The sequence below is a fragment of the Melozone crissalis genome, unplaced genomic scaffold, assembly GCF_028551555.1.
Source record: "Melozone crissalis strain CALT ecotype California unplaced genomic scaffold, PUWL_Pcris_2 ptg000013l_1, whole genome shotgun sequence".
Taxonomy (NCBI): Eukaryota; Metazoa; Chordata; class Aves; order Passeriformes; family Passerellidae; genus Melozone; species Melozone crissalis.
In genome coordinates, this window is record NW_026535791.1 from 15,312,021 (window position 1) to 15,326,006 (window position 13,986).

The window sequence follows — 13,986 nt, forward strand, 5'->3', positions numbered from 1 at the left end:
AATGAAATGCTAATTGTGTACAAAATGGGAAAAGAAAGAGGCTTAGTAGGTCTATTATGGGAAAAAAAATTATGCTTTCAGGCAGTACACACAAAATTTAAAAAATCAAGTACATCTCAATTATGGTTGCTATAGAGCCTGTGATAAGCTACTCAGGTGAAACTAGTAATTATATGCCAGTTATGTTAATGAAAATTAACTAGTTTAATCCAAGTAATAACTCTTTCCTCTCTTGAGATCATTCCGTTTCATGAATAATTCTGACATAAATGTGTTAAGTCTGACAGCTTGTATTTAGGTACTGTAACATAAATGTGTATGGATGCCACTTAGGCTGGGTGAGAAAACTTTCACCTCAGCATACTCCATGTCATACTTTTTCGTTATATTCTGTCCTTCCTTTCCTTGTCCTTCTTCATTTTTTTTCCCTTTACTGTCTCTCTCACAGGACAACTTCAAATCCAGACAGTCGGAAAACATTTGTTTACAGAACCTTGTAACCTAATCACTGTATCTGTTTTGCATATATTTTTCTTCTTTCTATTCTTCATGGAGTTTTCTTATCTGTCTGGAATGGTCTAGAGCTTTAGAATGGTACCAGAGCTTTAGACTGGTACATTTTTCATCCTTGTATAGTATCAGCTAAAAGGGAACTCCTTAACTGGCTTTTAGATACTGCCAAAGATCTAAACTTTGAGTATGAGTAGCAGGTAGGCATCCTGTAAGATTGTAATGTATCAGTTGAGAACCTGAAATCCAGGGAGATCCTCAATGGATATCAGGTCAGGTTCAAGAGCTAGCTCTAACTTTGTGTGCTTTGGGGCAAATTGGATTAAAACGCTGAGCTCCATCATTTAGGTGCTGAAATGTCCCTATGATGACTCTTGGGATATCCAGTTGAGAGTTCTGCAGTTAATACAATGAGATTAATAATGAGAAAGCCACTTAGCCACTTTTGATACAGGATTTGATATAGGTTTTTTTTTATATACAGGAAAGCCACCTAGATTGGACATGAGGGAGCATTTCTTTACTGAGATAATGGCCAAACACTGGCATGTGTTTGGCCAGAAAGGTGATCAATGCCCCAAGGCTCTCAGTGTTTGAGGACATTTGCACAATGCCTTTAATGGCATGTTTATCTTTTTGTCAGCCCTGTTGTGGTCGGGCAATTGAATTAGATGCTCCTTATAGGTCCCCACAAGACCTAAAGCAAGTTTGTGCAGCTGAATCAGGTTGAAGGACAGTGGCCATTTGGCAAAGAGCCAAACCTAGTCATAGTTGGCAGGATCTTCACAACAATAGTGGGGGGAATAAAAAGGGCCAAAGAGGTATGACTTCAGGCTAACCATGAGCTCAAGAGATGAGGCTGAGCAACAGCCTGGCATGCAACTGCAAGTTATGGAAGAAAGTTATAGCAATGCCCCCTCTTCTCAAATAGGGAGTGGTGGAGCAGGAGAAGATTTGATTTCTAACTGCCCAAACATGCTGAGGGCGTTTTGCGCTGAGTTGTAAGTTAGGTTGGCCTGAACTCCTGTTCTCTCAGGAGAGCTTTTCAGACCATCTTCAGCTTTGAATTGTCTTGGACTGATGTCTGCAAGGAGTGACTTTCATCAGCTTAGAGGGGCCAGCCTCTTACTGCACTGTATCTGATTCCCACTAGAAGGATTAAGAGATACACTGTGCAAAACCTCCTGGACAAATGTGCATTTAACCCTGCACATTCAAGGGAGATAAGTGTAACCTCTCTGTTAAACTGCATTTTCTGCTCACAAGAGATGTTTTATGTTTGATCATGTTCAATGAAGACTGCATTATCTCCACCACTGAAAAGGAAATTCTTAATGCCTCCTCATACATAGCGGAGTCAATTGTTTATTGAAGTGTGTGTGTTTAGGGCAAAACTTGCATGTTCAGGACTACCAGAGCATCACATTCACTTAAGGAACAGCTATACTGAGATTTAGAGAAAATCCTGCATCAAGCTATGCTACATTTAGCTACACATGATGTGCAGCAAATGCTATGGAATCTAAAGCTAGAAAATTGGTTGTAAGAGCATTCTGGGTGGTTTGTTTGAGTAAAAATTCTGGTCTTGCAAGCATTGTTTTATTTAAAATCAGAATGGCTTTGACAGTCAGTGTTAGTATGACAAAAATGTTCTGGGATTATACGAGTTGATTTGGGGAAGGAGATTTTGTGAGAGGAGGGAAAGGAGAGAGTTGGATTTGGATATTCTTTTGGTCCCTCTAACCAAGTAATTAGCCAGGTCTTACGTAGAACTGATGTCCACTTTTTCCACTTAAATGCATCTCAGCATTCAGCATTAAAAGTGTGAGGCTTTTATAATAATTTTTTTCTTTTTTGTGAAAAGATACAAGTTGTCCCTTGACTTGTCACTCTGGTTATCCTACCAAGTTCTGCAGCTCTTTTGCTCTAACTTTTCCCTCAAAAAGAAAGTAGAAACAGCATCAAATTCATTCTGGTTCTGTGTGTGACTGCTTGGACAGCAAAAACTGACTACGTATTTACTGAGTTAAAACTGAATATTTCAATACCAAGTAAGTCAAATGGAAAACCAGCCAGATCAGGAAATTATGCTTACAAGGTACAGATACTCTGACTTTATAAACCCATTACATTGAATTTGTAAGCAAAATCAAATAGATATGCTCAGGAGTGTCTTTGATTAAGTGTTCTGCCTCACACTGGGTAACACTGTGCCTGTTCAGATTCAATAATCTGACTCCAATGTCAGATGCCCTTCCAATGGGGATATTCGTCAGGCAGCAAGAGGAAAAAGGTTTATATTCCTTTAAACTTAGCAGACAGCATTCCTGCAATCATAACACAGACATATTACAACCATTTGCTCAGACTTCTGGTTGGTAAGTACTTTTTGCCAATTTAGGTACTTTTATACATATAACATTGAAGCCTAAAAAAACCATTGCCTTGGACTGCTCATGCCTTAGCCATGTCACTGTTAATTCTGTAGTGATCCCAATAGCATAAGGTGGATTAAAATACACATACCATAAAAGCATCCAGACATAATCAAGGTTATCAACTGATTAAAAAGATATTTTTTGCTTGATAGTTTCTCAGAAGAGATTAGCGCTGTCCAAATTGGATCCTAACTTCCTAACTTCATTTTTTCTGACTTATTCTAGCCAGGTTTGCTTTTCTCTGCAAGATTAAATACTCCTTTAGTACTGCATATTTTCTCCCCGTGAAGATATTTATATATTGTAGTCTATTTACTTCTCAGTATTCTTTCTCATAAGCTAAACAGATTGAGTTTTTAAGTGTTTTGCAATAAAGCATTTATCTTCTCTTCCTCGAATCATTGCATCCTTTTTTTTAATATCCTTTCCAATATTTCAAAACTTGCTTTAAAATGTGTGGAGAAAAACTGTTACTTGAATTAAACTGATCCATTTATAGCACACAGACACACAGCCACATCTCTGGTCCAATTCAACTCTTTGCCTCCTATTCCTGTCAGACTGTGAGCTGATCACCAATGTCAAAGCAGTAACACAAGTGAATTGCTGTTAGGCCGTTTTCTTCATCCTGGTGTAATAGATTCCTCTGCACAGATACGTTTCTGTCTGCTAAAGCCTGCCTTTTTTATCCCCACTGACAGCCTTGCTTGTGCAGGGCCAGAGGTCTCACCCCATGAGGATATTTTGAGGCTTAGATCCCATGCACAGCCCTGTTCTTCCCCGTGGGGTAGGTTTGGGTAACTCTCAGATGTTTATAGCCTTTCATGATTAAAATGGGGTAATCAGATTTGCTGCCGGGGTGTTCGGGATCGCATCAAGCATTCAGAGGGCAATCGCACAGGCTTTGTCTAGACTAGGGTTTAAATGTGTGTCATTAGCACATATTAACTGATACATTTTAAAAGTCTGATGCAGACGAGGCATAATGCCTTAATGTGAAAAGCTGGCTGAGTTAGGCCCTTGGGCATTGGCGTTGACACTGGTTTGTCTATTTTAGAATTTTAGAATAAGGTAGCTGAGGGCTTGCCTGCAAAGACCAGTTAATTTGGAAGAATGTAGGCTATAAATTTAAAGGGCTGCTCCAGGACTTAAGGCCAGAAAAATCTCAAGTAGTTGCTCTGAAATAGCTCAGTATAATATAATATACACTTAACTAGGTAAGTTTTCCCTCACTTTTTTCTTTTTTTTAACTTTCCGCAGAAAAAAAACAGTTCCCATATTAGAGTTGTTGTATTTAAAAATTAACCCTCTGGTGCATTTCTGTTTTTATCACTGCTCCTTACTGAATCCAGCTGATTAGCCTGGTTGTGTCTGGGGAGGAGGCTGGAAAACTTGTACACTCTGCAGATCTGATTGCTGACGTTAAAAGCTGACTTGCATTTCACAGGGGGAAGACATGGTACGCCTGTGAGAGGAAATGTGAGTGAAGCAACAGAAGACCATAAAATAGGATTAAAAATAGAGACTGGAGGGATTTTGTTAGAACCTGGCGTTCCATCAAAAAAACCCACGCAAATCCCAGGGCATCCCAGAAGCCTGTTATAAATGAAGAGGGGGAACAAGGAAGAAGAAGAGATAAAATTTCATAGTAAAAATCTTTGTAAACTATGGGGGTATTGAATTTATGAGAGTTTGTGCATTTCCTCAGCTGGTTCTGCCTGTGGAGTCAGCTGCCTCAGGTGTTGTGACTGAGACTCTGTAAAGAGGAACCATCCAAAATTACTCTGCTATTGGCTATATCCCAAAAATAAGCTCAGATAATACTAACTTCCAATTGCAGAAGAGCCCCTCCCTTCAAGAAAAAATCTGCGTCTGTAGCTCTACCAGCAGTTGATGGTGATGTTAGCAACAACATTTTCCTTGTCCTTGAAGGTTAGTGAGAATATATGTTACTCATGGAAAGCAAGCATTTGCCAGGTAATCAGATCTCATCCCAGGGTGTCATTTCCACCCCTTCACTCTGGCTGGCTGTCACCTTGGTTGAACTTGTTACCTTGGTTAGATGGAGACAAAAAAAGCTGAAGTCTCATCAGGGTGGAAAATACACTTTTTTCTTGAGAAGAAGAACCGCCATGGGTAAGCATCATGCCACCTGTTCAAGGCTGATTTGTCTAATAAAGAATTGCAAGGCAGGAGCTGCTTTGCAGGGTGGTACTGAAGCCAGTTTTGCACAGTAAAGCACGCTGACAGAGAAAGAAGCCAGATGGTGTCTCAACAGCCCAACTTTTCTAAAACACATTTCCTACCCTGAGAAGTTCTTGACTGACAGCTCTGGAAACAGGTGTTTTATTTGTCCACAGGGCAGCACAGGGAAGGCATCTATTATTGTCCCAGCAGAGGTCTACAGAAATCACCTGCCATTTCATTTCCATCCCTATGAAGTCCTTACTTCATCTGTCCCAACTGCAGAGGAAGGGGACATCTGCAAAATGCACATTTGACCCTGATTTGAGTCCACAGAACTTCTGCTAGTTAAAACTTTAGTTTCAGAGCTGGATTTGAATCTCTGATCTGTAAAATGAATAAACTGTTTTAAGGAAATTATCCAATGACAGAGGAAGGGAAGGCAGGCTTTCTTGAAGCACAGATATATCCTGGCGACCCCATTCTTCTCCCTCAATCTTCACAGTGAGCAAGAAGATTTGGAAGTACATAGCTGGCAAAGAGATTCATCCTATTAGAAAAGACAGAGAAGAGCTCATGTTATATTTACACAGAATGTTTTGAGATGAGATATTTTAGTCTAAAGAAAACCCCTCCCAGTTTATAGCCATGAGATGCTCTTAAAAAAAGGTTAGTCCAGGGAAATGGAGAAGCAACGAAAAAAAGAGTATTATCCTTTGTGAGTAGTTTATTAGTCTTCCCCTTTTAAGAGATTTCAGTGTGGAGGCTGAAATCCCTACTGTTTCAGAGGTTTACAGTCAGGAGCAGGAACAATGCAGGATTTGCAGCCCTTGTTTGATTTTTGTGGTCTCTGCAGTTCAAATGTGCAAACAAAAGTGTGAAAGTCTGCCCAGGTGAAATGGAACTGGGCAGTCACACAGAACTGTTGCTTTTCTGCAGTGCAGAGCTTTTTATTTACAGGAATAAATCCTGGGCAGATGGTCAGAAGTTCAGTGACATACATTGGTCATGCAATCATGAAATCTGTATATGTTTAGGATTGAGACCTTAAATTTTTGTCTTTCTTTCAAGAATGCTGAGATTTCTGTCATATGCAGCATTGAGAAAGACAGCAGAGGGTGATCTGGATGGATCTGGGGGAAGAGGCAGCTGGAGATGTGACTGTCACACAGTACACATCCCCACAAGCAGTGAGCAGGCTAATTTGGCCACAGGAGACATCACAGCTGTGCAGCCTCTGCCCAATCCACTCTACTTGCTGCTTCCAGGTTGAGCAATATGATACAATCTGGGCTGTCTTCTTCTGAAAAGTTAATTTAGAGGTAGTTCAAAACTTTTTTTCATGCAGTTAACAAGCTGTACCATCAACAGGAAACTATGGATGATCTGCAGCAATAGGGGGTGGATCCAAATTGGAGCAAGAACTTGGACAACTTCTTCCTAAATTTGCTACAAGTCTTTAAATTACTTTATTTACAGTTTCCAAAGGAGAAGGAGCAGCAAAACAATTCCAGAAATAACCAGAATAAGGTTTCATCTCCCAGACCCATTTGGCCCACACCTGTCTCATGTTCCCCAAACCACGCCTGTAACCATGTTCAGAAGAAAGCAAAAGGTGTTGCAGAGATCAAGACACGTGAGGAATTCAAGGCTTTGGGAAGGTTATAGAAAGGTCCTTGCAGGCAAACCCACGATCAGTGCTACTGTTCTTCTGTGTAACTAATCTAAAGTAAGTTTTCATTAGCTCACTTTATTTGATGCATTGTGAAACAAACCGAATGAGAATGTTTAGGCTGGCAAAAAAAGCAACACAAAATCCCACAAGAACACAGTGTAACAGCTTACATCAAGAGCTAAGTAACAAAGAAAATAGCTCTGGAAACACAAAGTCTCGGTTTTGCAGCTAGGCAGGAGGTGCACAAGTTTAAAGCTATGCAGGAAAACCAAGCTCTTTTCCCAGCAGAGGTGTTGAGAAATCACTACTTTGTGCCACGACATAGAGCATAACTCACTGCTAAAAAGTTCCCTCAAATCACAGTTATATTACATGGCAACATACTGACTTGGGCTAAGACCCAAGTCTTCACTTTTTTTTTAACTAGTGGGTGTCTGAGAGGCGTCACCAAGCAAACAGAGAGAAAGGGAATCTTGTGACCAAACTCACTACTAAAGCTACTCAGCAGCACTCCAAAACCCAACCACACAATGCTTGTTTTCTACCAATAATTTGTTTTTAAAAGCCATCAGTACCAGAATTTTCACTGTCATGTGGACATAGAGCCAAAGATGCGAGGGATATAAGCCACTCAACTAACTTTGCAGAATATCCTGTCTCTGGAGGCACTCACCACTTCATACTATGGTCCAGAGTGCAGAGCCTAATTTTTCCTTGTCCAGCTGAGTACTTCATCTGCTGAACTATTGGACAGGCAAAATGTCCCACTGTCCCAGTTGCCATCACTTCATGCAAGGTTGCATCCATCCAACATGTTCCAAGGACACCTACCTGACTGATCCCCTTCCTGCAGCTGTAGGTGCACACCTGGCTTCTCAGCACTCAACTCTGGGGCTTCAGACAGTCCCCAGACCTTTGTGTAGAATTGATTGAGAGCCATGGTCCTCTGAATTCAAACCCTGAGAGTCTTTTACATTCCAAGTAACATAAGGAAACAGAAGAAACACAGGTCTCGGAGTGTAGCACATGGGTGGGTAGGACATTCTTCTTGGGATTCTAAGGAGACCTTTCTTAAGGTCTTCTTAATCCAGCTTTTATCCTTTCTCTTTCTGTGTGCAGATTGATATGGGTGTGTGTATGTGTGTGTGAGGTCTCCAGACCATTTGAGTGGACGAGTGGCTTCTTGCTTCTTCAATGCATCAGGTCTTTCGGTTTGCTCATTATGTGATTTCTTTTTATTTTAGTGCAAATCATACAGATGTGGGTATGGGTGAATTACAAAGGAAAAATGTCTGCCAAGCCACAAAATAAAATAATCTTATATGTAGGGGGAAATCTACATGCAAATGACAATCTGTCTAGTTTACAAAAAAGAAAGGAATGAGCAATTGCAATTGAGAACCCATAAAGATTTATATAAATGTATAATATTAACTATCCTTGAAAGATGCCTACTCAGAGTAATTTTATCCTGATGGACTGAAAGCTACCACTTCCTTAAATTTTCATTCAAGTATGAGAAACAAGAAGTCCAAACTGTAGTGTCTAACTGAGACCATGGATTACCAGCACCTAGCTTCAGGAACTGACACTACTCCCACAGTATCTAAATTCAGGAGAGCAACTGTGACTCAAGGCTTGTGCTGTATGACTGGAAAAGCAGCTACAAAGCCTCCATCTGACATCTGGCAGGTAGGGGCAGAATCCAGCCCTCAGCCATCAAGTCCCATGTAAACAGGACTGGACCTTGCTTTCTCAGCCCAGTTATGCTGGTAAACAAGAACCAGCTTCCAGCTATCACCAGGGACACTGTTTTTCAGGCATCATGACAAGAGATGTGAGACTGCAGTCAGCTGAGGAGGAAGAGCATGGGGAAAGTGCACTTGGTCTTCGCTGCAGGTAGGTAGCTGCTGGAAAACCAAGGGTTTCAACATCCAGCCAGTGATGACTTCATTCACAGCACAGGGAGCTGGAGAATGTTTGTTGGCAGTGACTTTATCTCATCCCAGTTTAGCTCTCATGCAGATAGATCTAGCGCTCATCCACAATCCTGCACTGCCACCTCGCTAAGGGGGTGCTGAGTTTGTGGAGCCATCTTCAGCTGTGATTCACTGGAAATGCTGGACCTCACTGGAAAGGCTAGCCTCCCACCAGCCTTCTGATTTCAGTGCAACAAGGAAACACCTGGAAAATGTTGTTGCTTGAGGAGGGTTTTCAATGGTAGGAACTGTGATTGCTGTTTCCTGGGGTGCTCCTAAACCTGCAGAGCACCTCCTTGGTGTTGCTACCCTCAAAAGCAGCACCACTTCTTGAAGGTATCAGTCAGCAGAGAACAGTGCCATTGCTGGCACACACAGGCAGTGACTTATTCACATCGTCTACAAAGGAGGCAAGTCACACAAAGGTCGTGGTGCTGCAGACAAAGTAAATAGCTTACTATAATGTGTGTGGTGAATAATAATGCCAAACATTAGAACAGCATCACAGAACAGAGGAGAGGATGGGGAAATGTGTATTTCTCCTTGCTTAAGGTTTCTTGAATGATTAGAATCAGGGGAAAATGAAGCTGAAATGATGTGGGTAGGAGAGGAGCTCCGTGAATCAACTTTTTTCTCCTTCCCAGCCTTATATACAAAATGATCTGTGAACATATATGATCTGTGTATAAATGAGCAAAACTTGTAGTGCATACCAAATATGCAATCCAATAATTTATATTTGAATGTTTTAGCAAAAACTGACTGTGACTACAAACACTTCACAGACTAATTTTCAGATTCACAAGTTTTTTGCTTGATTTGCCTACATGTTCTCTGAGCTCTCTGCCAAAAAAATATTTCCTTTCTTGCACTGAAACGTAGCACTGACATGTGTCAAACTATTTCTTTTTTATGGGCTTTAGCACACTTCTTTCTCTTTCTGCTTTTTGTAGATTTATACATATTAGACACACATCTTTGGGTTTTAATTATAAAATTAATGTAGACAGCCACCAGAAATAAAGCTGACAAATCCAATTTCCCAAGTAACTCAATATCATCTCAGGATCTCTGAGGAAAACAAAAAAATTATGTCCAAGGGGATACAGGAATGTATCTAAAGGGACAAACTTTAAAAAAAGAAAAATGCTGATCAGATTAATAGAGGAGCATATCCCTAACATCAAAATCCATATTTATCACCAGCTAGGAGAATGTGATGGTATTTTAAACATTACATAACTTCTCATACTGCTTCTAATCCCAGACATTTAGGAGGAAAAAAAAAAATCTATCTATCTATCTATCTATCTATCTATCTATCTATCTACCTATCTATCATCTATCTATCCACAACATAAATGCATCTTAAAAGAAAATAATTTCTAAAATGGTTGTTTAATGATCTTGTACAAGATGTTTGGAATATTTCCTTTTTAAAGTACCAATATAGATGCAATTGTAAAACAAACAGCTCTGTAAGGATTCAGTACATCCACATATGAGACTCAGACCTTAGACTCCAGAGAAGCTGGAGTCTTCTCCACTGCCATCAATAGAGAAGGCAATTTTTCAGTTAAGCAATGGAAATTGAAAGAGTGGGCTGAGAGACCCATGGAAGAAATTCATGAAGCCCTTCCCAGGGCCACAGAGAAGCTCAGAACTGTGTTCATGACATGGTGCTCTCCCAAGTCCTTAGCTCTCTCCTGAAGGACTCAATTGGAGTTACTCCATGAAATGCCCATTGGTCCAACATGCACCAAGCAGCTTGTCCTGCATAAACCAAACTGCAACAGAAACACAGAGAGCCTTGAGACAAAGGCTTGCAGGTCTGCATGTTCCCTCCTCCTTGGAAAGGAATCTGGGGACCTGAACCTCAGTGTCCAGTGCTCCCTAGCACAGAAGCAGCCAGGCCATGGGAACTGCATGGCACAGCCGCCAGTTTTTCTCACACTGCAATGTCTTTCAAGTGATGTCCAAACACACCTATGTCTACAAGGAGGGAGTCACAGAGACACAACAGAACATTCCCAGATGTAGATGATTGTTTTAGGGGGAGGTATTTTTATATCCAGCCAGCTGGGGGGCTCCCCAAACTCTACTGGCTGCATGTATGATTGCAGACACACAGACACCTAAAAGTTCATCTGTGTAGGATATAGCTTAGGCTAACTTGGACCATATCTGCCTGCCAGAGCCAAGGTGAACATTGAGACCTACAATTTCCACTTAACTTTCCAGTCTACTCAAAAAAAAAAATTCCATCCACAGCCTAAAACTTGCTCTGAGGGACCTGTAGCTTATGGCCTATGGGTCTCGCTGACTTTTCCATCATTATTTTATTTTATACAGTCTCAATCTGAGCTGTGCATGAATGTATTTGGATTCTAGCATGCAAAACTTTTCAGAATCTCTTAAAAGGTTTTATTTGGAAGTGGAATTTATGCAAGTGTTTATTAATGATTTGGCATCTTAAAGGGGTTATTTTGAGTGCTATCTAACTTCATTACCATTAAATTATTCCTTAAATTATTCCAAGAGATTTTGGCCTAATGTTTTGAGCCAATTTGAAAATTCATATGAAGAGTTTGTCATAGTCCACAGTCAAGAGTACATTTAAACAGTGGAAACCAGTTAAGCAGCTTTTGGTAGACCAAGAGATGTTTACTTCAGTTATGCAATATTGACACTTATCTATATTTTTCTTCCATAGAGTGATTTTGCAATCAAAACTTAAACAGGTGGAAATCAATCACAAATACCTAAATCATTTGGTAAAACACAATCCACTCACCCCTTATTTTGCAAGTAATTATTGCCACATGCACGCAGTAAAGCTGAAAAGCTTCTAGAAATCAAGTTCAATTTGAACAGTCAATCCCAGGTGGTTTCCACTCCTAAAGAAGAACATAATAGAAAACAGCATCTTGAGAGAAACATTCATCTCCAATAATTTGACTGTGCCCTGTAAGGTCAGCATGCAGACAGCCCAAATCTCAGGATTGTAATCCATTTCCATTATAGATGTAACACTAAAGGACAAAATCAAGGAATAATGGGTTTTCTTAATCCTTTGTGTGATCCTAGAACTGGCCGTAGGAACTACTGGTGCTGGAAGTTTTTAAGTGTGGAAAGTGTGAAGAATGTAGCTAATCCATCGAAACTGTTCTAATGAATGTTGTCTATCCTCAGCCAATGCTGCACTGAATCACTGCAAGGGGAAAGGAAATACAGACAACTGAATGTACACTTAGATTCATCCTTAGGTTAATGTGGTCAGAGCAAAATCTTTTAGATTCTGACCAAGAGATCAATTACTTATTATGATCAACGACCACTGAGAATATCTCTGAAATATTTTTTCAAGGTGAAATCTTTGCCCGGTGAGGTGTTTTCTTAATTAGAAGAAACTTTGACTGTGTGAACATGACTTTTGGGTTTTAAGGGATAGGTAAGGGACAATTTTGTTACTTACATGAACACTTTATTTTCCTGTCATGCATTTCTACACCTCCTGAGGTTTTGCTAAGTACTTTAAAGTTACTGTGGGATAGGGGACAATTGATATTACCACTATAAAATCTTCCCCTCAGTCCGCCACAGCATGAATCAGAAGTATAAATTGCCATGCCTAAGTGGGTGAAGTAAGAAATAGACTGTTCCCACTGGACGGATACATGACTGGAAATGAGCCCAAAAATTTGTGCTTAGGAGTCTCAAAGCTGGAATAGTGCTAGAGTGGATTACCAGGGAAACCAGCAATGAGTAGGAACCAGAGCCTAAATATCTGACTCTGTTTTCCTGGCATACATTTTGGAAAGATGCAATGTGCATAGAGAACTTGGACATACTTCACTGCCCATCTCAATAAAGAGACATTTTTTTATGGAGTTGCTGTTGAAAAGAATATCTCACTGGTCTAACCTTTGATTTCTAGGTGTTCTCCTCTCTGGGTATCCAATGACTGTGGGTAACAGAAAACAGCATCTTCCTTCTGCCTACATGAAGGCACTGGTATGGTGAAAGAGGAAGGATGAATCTCTGCAATTAAACTCCTACTCCTTATTGTCAGTGCCATAGAACCTTCTACATGTTCTCCTTTTCCAAGAGATGGAGGTGGAATGCCCACCCACCCTACATTTCCTCTTTTGATAAACACTGCCAACATCTTTCCAAGAGGCAATTACAACAACAGTCTTCCCTTGCCATCTCCCCTTCTCCATCTTTCTACTTTCTGAAAAAACAAAGTCTTGCTGCTTTTATGCATTTACCAAATCACTGGTACATCTTCTAAGTTTTGCATTTTCAGCTGACTTTCACTTCCACCCTCAAGGTTGCTTTTTTTCCCCCTACACTTGCAAGAACAGGAGATATACTCTAGAAAAATATCTTAAAAAACAGTAATGACCCCAAGATGGCCAAGCTCAAACCTGTATATATGTATACACATGCACACAGGCAGCTTCTCTGCAAGGCCTACTATGAATGCAGAATTTGCCCTAATTTTGAGAAACTCACTCCTCCACACTCACACATACTCTAATGCACTCCTTCTTGTACCAATCCACCCTCTCCCACGCTGACATATATATTCTCTCTCTCTTTCACCGCTCTCTTTGCCTCTGAGCTAAATTACTCTACTGTGGAAATTGCCATCAGCAATTTTCACCCTTTGCTGCTCTTTCAAGGAGTTTATGCAGTGGTGCAGTCATGATGCTCAATTAATTACTTGATATCTTTTCAGCAATTTCCCAACTATTTGCACTTACGTGTTACAGAACAGCAATGTCTCTCTTGCCATCTCCATGTGCTTAGGGCATGGGCTGAGCTGGATGAGGTCGAATCTCTGTGTTGATTTCTTAATCAGAATCAAATGGGTGTTTTTGGCATGATGTTGCTCACATCACAAGGCCTCTGCCCAGTTACAAAGCACCTGTATATTAACTGTATTTTATAGGAAGAAGGTTAGTTCAGAGGCTGAAGCAGTGTCCTAGGAACTCGAGTTAGCTCTCAGGGCCTGGTGCTATCTCTAAAGGGATTGATGTCCTGGTCTTTTGCTCAAGTGTGCAGCACCACCCAGCTGCTTGTTCCCATCCTCACAGCTCGTGGTGAAGACTGTGATGAGCAGGCTGAACATTCTGAGGCTGTTTCAGAGTACAGTCAGACAGGTTGTCTTAGATCCAGATGTACCCTGTGAGGA